General features: G+C 40.5%; 1 long non-coding RNA gene across 4 annotated transcripts; it reads left to right on the top strand.

The window, feature by feature from the left end:
- The first annotated feature begins 2009 nt into the window (after positions 1 to 2009).
- Positions 2010 to 4736, top strand: LOC134107523 (uncharacterized). Of its 4 annotated transcripts, XR_009942780.1 has the most exons (6): positions 2010 to 2314; positions 2702 to 2783; positions 2874 to 2964; positions 3606 to 3677; positions 3778 to 3799; positions 4456 to 4732. It is a non-coding gene; the product is annotated as an uncharacterized LOC134107523 (long non-coding RNA). The 4 variants fall into 4 exon arrangements; XR_009942779.1 differs by having other exon boundaries at positions 3606 to 3931; positions 4456 to 4736; XR_009942781.1 differs by lacking the exon at positions 4456 to 4732 and adding an exon at positions 2483 to 2509 and having other exon boundaries at positions 3606 to 4181.
- Positions 4737 to 5589: the final 853 nt, after the last annotated feature.

Here is a 5589-nt window from a genome sequence, read left to right as displayed (position 1 = left end):
CACTCCTCAAGAAAATTGATAACACACTATGAATACAAGACTTGTCGACTGCTTGAATCCCTCAATAAGCTGTTTTTTTTCCTTTGAGCGCTACACTGAACGAGTACAGGAACAAAAGGCATCCATCATAATTATAGCATGAGCCTTTAGGTTTACGCCCACATGCTGATTTGTTTGTAGAGCGAAGACGTGGAATTTGTCATGTCGGTTTAATAGGCCACCACGTAGGTTGGAGGAGGGAGCATGTGGTTTTGGGCTGATGCAGCTTTCCTCCAATACACTTCTACATGTATCTCATAAACAGGCAGACTCCAGGAGTTAAGCTGAGTGCCAATTCCAAGCTGGCAACTGTCCACTTCAAGCAGCAGCCACGTGAGGAAAAAAGCATTTCCTTAAACACTCCTAATGCTTTATTTTAACTTTATTTGGCGGGGGAGGTGGAGGGTATTGGATCAGCAATGTTTATTCTAGCTGGAATGTTTGGCCGGCCTCTCTGTCTGTCTGATGAGCAACCAGAAAGACTATCTGAATGGGGCTCTGTTGTTTCTCTGTAGGGGTTGGAAGATGGTCAAATAGTAGTTAAGGTAGGGCCCACATGGAAAGAACCTATATGTGGATATATGCACATATATGAAACCTATATGCAGTATATATGTACATATATACTGCATATAGGGTACATATATGCTGCATATATGCGTATATAGGCGACCTATATGCGCATATATGCAGCATATATATTGTCATATATGCCCATATATTGTCATATATGCCCATATATGCTGCATATATGCCCATATATGCTGCATATATGCCCATATATGCTGCATATATGGGCATATATGACAATATATATGCTGCATATATGCGCATATAGGTCGCCTATATGTAGCATATATGCAGCATATATGCGCATATAGGTCGCCTATATGTAGCATATATACGCATATATGCAGCATATATGGGCATATATGCAGCATATATGCAGCATATATGCAGCATATATGGGCATATATGCGGCATATATGGGCATATATGGGGCATATATGCAGCATATATGGGGCATATATGCAGCATATATGGGGCATATATGCAGCATATATGGGGCATATATGCAGCATATATGGGGCATATATGCAGCATATATGGGGCATATATGCAGCATATATGGGGCATATATGCAGCATATATGGGGCATATATGCAGCATATATGGGGCATATATGCAGCATATATGGGGCATATATGCAGCATATATGGGGCATATATGCAGCATATATGGGGCATATATGCCACATAAAGGCTAAATTGTGGTGCTTATATGTGCATATACAGACCATATAGGTCTCCTGTATTTCTTATATCCACATATAAGCCCAATGTACACCCAATGTACAAACAAGATATGTCTTATATGGCTCATGGCAGGATCTGGTCATTATGTAGCTCATATCTCACTGTCATACTGTCATACATGATGCCTAGCTCATATTATTATCAAAGCATTAATTAAGAACTAACTATAATAAAAATTCTGCAAGAACTTGTGTAAATGCAAACACGTGAAATTAGTATCACATGTAATGTGATGTTATGGAATTTAACTATGGCAATTAAGTGAGCGGAGATGGAAAGCTATGATGGCTATACAATTTCAAATATTTCTTGTATGAAGATAGTGGTAAAGAAGAAAATGTATAACAACATCACTCGTGTTTTTCTTTTATTTTGTCAATCAAGCCTTTTTTTTGCAATGTCAAGTCACTTCCACACATTCACATTAATGCAGTTTCTAAATGGCTGAAAGGTCATTAGTCTAAATGTAGCAAAAAAAAGTAATCATCATCCCATATCTATCTGAGCATTTCACTGTGGTTAATTAATTTTAACACAATGTCAACATTTCCGTACACGGTTTTAACGAAGACACTTGTCTTTAATTTGAGATACTTGTACAGCTCCGCTACAGCGTCGCGTGCGAATGACGTCATCCGCGCTGGGCCGCTTGTGGATGACGTCATTCACATGCAGCTGCGATCGTATCTTTCGCGCCGAAAGATAACGGCTGGGACTAAGTAAAAAGTAGTAAAAATGGAGACATAGCGAAACGCTGATGTCTCCATTTTTACTTCTTTTTACTACTTGAATGGACTGAGGGTGATGATAGTGGGGCGCATAGTATTTTGGCGATTGACTGTGTCCGGAACTTTTCAGTTCAAGATTTTTTTGCCTCGACTGAACAAAACGAGAAGCTGGTGGAATGGCGAAACGGCCGCCAACCCTGGCCGGTTCACCCAGCCAAATTGACGTGGCAAGTAAGTTATGTTACATTCTTTATGTATATATTACATTAAATTTGGCTCGCACGTAAAGAAGTGTAAAATGGATCTTGTTACCTGACTAGCTTAGCATGCTGGCTGTTAGCTACATTAGCAAACATTAGCTATTTGCTAATGTTAATGTTAAGTCTCTTAATTCGGCAGGGGAAGACTGAGAAGGCTTAAAAAAAGGTAACTGACTGCACCAATTGGTGCTTTAGTTTAAGTTATCTCCCCTCTCTTGTTTCTTAATGTGTATGTTTGTAGGTTTGTAATTGTGTCATCTATGTAGATTTAATGTGCTTTGCCAAGATATATGTGCATGGTGGTGTAACGCAAGTTAATAAGAGTTGGGCTAAAAGTCAGTGTCTTGTGGGTTGACAGTAAAAAGGGAGGGTCTTCCAAAAACAAGCACCAGGAGGGTGAGAAGCAGGAGGAGGGTCATGACAGACTTTCAAAGAACAAGGTACACTACCTGTCTGCATCCTGTGTGTGTGCTGTTACATTACATTACAATACATTCATGGTTCCTCTGTTTCTCCCTCTCCCTCCAAAGGTTGTCGTGAAAAAGAAAAATGTTTCTAAATACGAGACAGGAGGAGGAGGAGAAAGTGGATGATGAGGCGCGTCATGACACAAAGAACAAGGTACACTACCAGTCTGCATTCAGTGTGTGTTATTAACTAAGCTATAGAGATTTTTATGTTTGGATAGTTAGTGGTAATATGTAATTTACTTGCCCCACATGCATAAAATTGTTGAAAAGATGTTTTTCTTCTCTAAGAAGACTGCGGCAACAACTAAAAACTCAGCGAAACCACAGGTGAATAACATTATGTAGTAAGGATGAGTGTAAACTGTATGCTTTGTAGGATCCAATTATGGCACTTTTCCACTGCATAGTACAGCATGGTACGGCTCGCTTTAAATGGTACCTGGTCTGTTGATGTTCTAAGCGTACCGTAACGGTACTTTAAACGTGACATGAACACACTGAAGTGGTACTTCTGCAGTGGAAAAGCAACTCAGTTAAAGCGAACCGAGCTGTGCCGTACTGAGACGAGTCGTACCACGCAGTGGAAAAGCAAAGCGAGCCGAGCCGAGGCGTTACATGCAGTGGAATAAATCATGTTTGTGTGCGGGCATACCATCGCTTTTTTACTTGCTATTTTTGTATTTCCTTGCACCTCAAGAAAATGTGATGTGTGTGTATATATAAAAAAAACTCTTGCTTACTCCACCTTCATTTTACCCGCCTTTCATAATAATTTTGAAATATTACTTTAAGGTGGGAAGCCAACCAGAGGGGACGGGGAGCAGCTGGTTGCCCTGGACAAAATTAAAAAGGCAGCCATTATTGGTGAGTAAATGCATAAAGTGTTGAGAAGGGAAAACAAAACTTTTAAGACTTTATAAGTTCACCACTTTAACCATAGCCTACTTGTATCAATGTATATTAGGCATCAATGGAGACTGGATAAGGTAGGGCACCCATTATTGTTACTGTATCTGCTTAGCACCTATAATACTAATTCATTGCTTGCTCACTTTTTGATCCCACCTTTCCTTTTCTAAAGCCACATTTCTGGGGTATTGCCCTCAATGTGCTGTAAGGTGTGTAGTCCTCTATTTTGTAGAACATATATTGTTGCAAATAACCTCATGGCATATTGTTGTTGTCTGAAGTGTTCATAAATAATATTCACCCCTCCTTCACCCTTAATCCCCTCTGTCCTGCCTTATTTTGTCTATGCCGGTAATTGATTTGCTTGATTTTAATGCATACCTTCTTCGTGTGTGTGTGTGTGTGTGTGTGTGTGTGTGTGTGTGTGTGTGTGTGTGTGTGTGTGTGTGTGTGTGTGTGTGTGTGTGTGTGTGTGTGTGTGTGTGTGTGTGTGTGTGTGTGTGTGTGTGTGTGTGTGTGTGTGTGTGTGTGTGTGTGTGTGTGTGTGTGTGTGTGTGTGTGTGTGTGTGTGTGTGTGTGTGTCAAAAGGTCTTGTTTGCTCAAAGCCCAGCCCAGAGAACACGGAATGTGTTAAAAAGTCAGGATTTGTTAATTCAGAACAGATGGCTGAATGCCATTCGCTCATTATTGTTACAATATTATTATATTGTCTAATTATTTTTGTCTTCTCTAGATGCTACATTGAAGAAATGGCCGGCAGCCAGCCGAGGGCAGATAGGAACAGCTATAAATTCCAAGCTCGCAGAGATGCGAAGATCCATGAAATGTTTTTTTTTTGTTGTTGTCATTTTTGTACATTTTGATAGTCCTTAAATAAATAATGTAAATTTCCACATTTTGGGCTTTTATTTTTGTTTCCTAGTTTGGATTTTAATAATTTTACTTATAGGTGGACATATGTGCATATATGTACCTATATAGGTACATTTATGCATGTATATATATGTGTACATGTATGCGTGCATATATGTGGGCATATATGTGGCGCATGTATGCGTGCATATATGTGGGCATATATGTGGCGTATGCGTGCATGTATGCGGGCATATATGTGGCGCATGTATGCGGGCATATATGTGGCGCATGTATGCGGGCATATATGTGGCGCATGTATGCGGGCATATATGTGGCGCATGTATGCGGGCATATATGTGGCGCATGTATGCGGGCATATATGTGGCGCATGTATGCGGGCATATATGTGGCGCATGTATGCGGGCATATATGTGGCGCATGTATGCGGGCATATATGTACATATATATTATAACATATAGGAAAACGGCCAATTTTATATATGTCACATATATCAATTACCTATATCAAAACATATGTTTTAATATATGTTTTGATATATGTTTATATAGGTTCTTTCCATGTGGGGGGTTAAGGGTTAATCTAATAGGGCATGGTGGTCACTTCCATGGGTTGCTCAGAGCCTGTCCATGCCTCGTGGGGTGGTGGTTGTAACGACTGGGCCTGAGGGATGCGGGTTGCCGGTTTGCATGCTTGTGCTGTAACCGCACACTTGAAACCGGGGGTGCCCACAAGCGTCATTTTATCGATGCCACGCCATCGACTGGTGATGCCTTCGAGAGTGACTGGTCGATTGTGATCAACCTATTGGGCACCCCTGCTTTACCCTAATCTGGGCCTCCAATGAGAACAAAGGTCCTTAAATCTGCCTTTCGTGTTCTACATGGAAATCAAGATGACATTTATGGGACACTCCTAGCGCAGATAAGAATAAATTAAACAGAACTGCCTGCAGACTAAACCTTCAACTGAAACCTCATCACCAAATGTCAT

The sequence above is a fragment of the Pungitius pungitius genome, chromosome 19 (assembly GCF_949316345.1).
Source record: "Pungitius pungitius chromosome 19, fPunPun2.1, whole genome shotgun sequence".
Taxonomy (NCBI): domain Eukaryota; kingdom Metazoa; phylum Chordata; class Actinopteri; order Perciformes; family Gasterosteidae; genus Pungitius; species Pungitius pungitius.
This window is presented reverse-complemented; position numbering and strand designations above follow the sequence as displayed.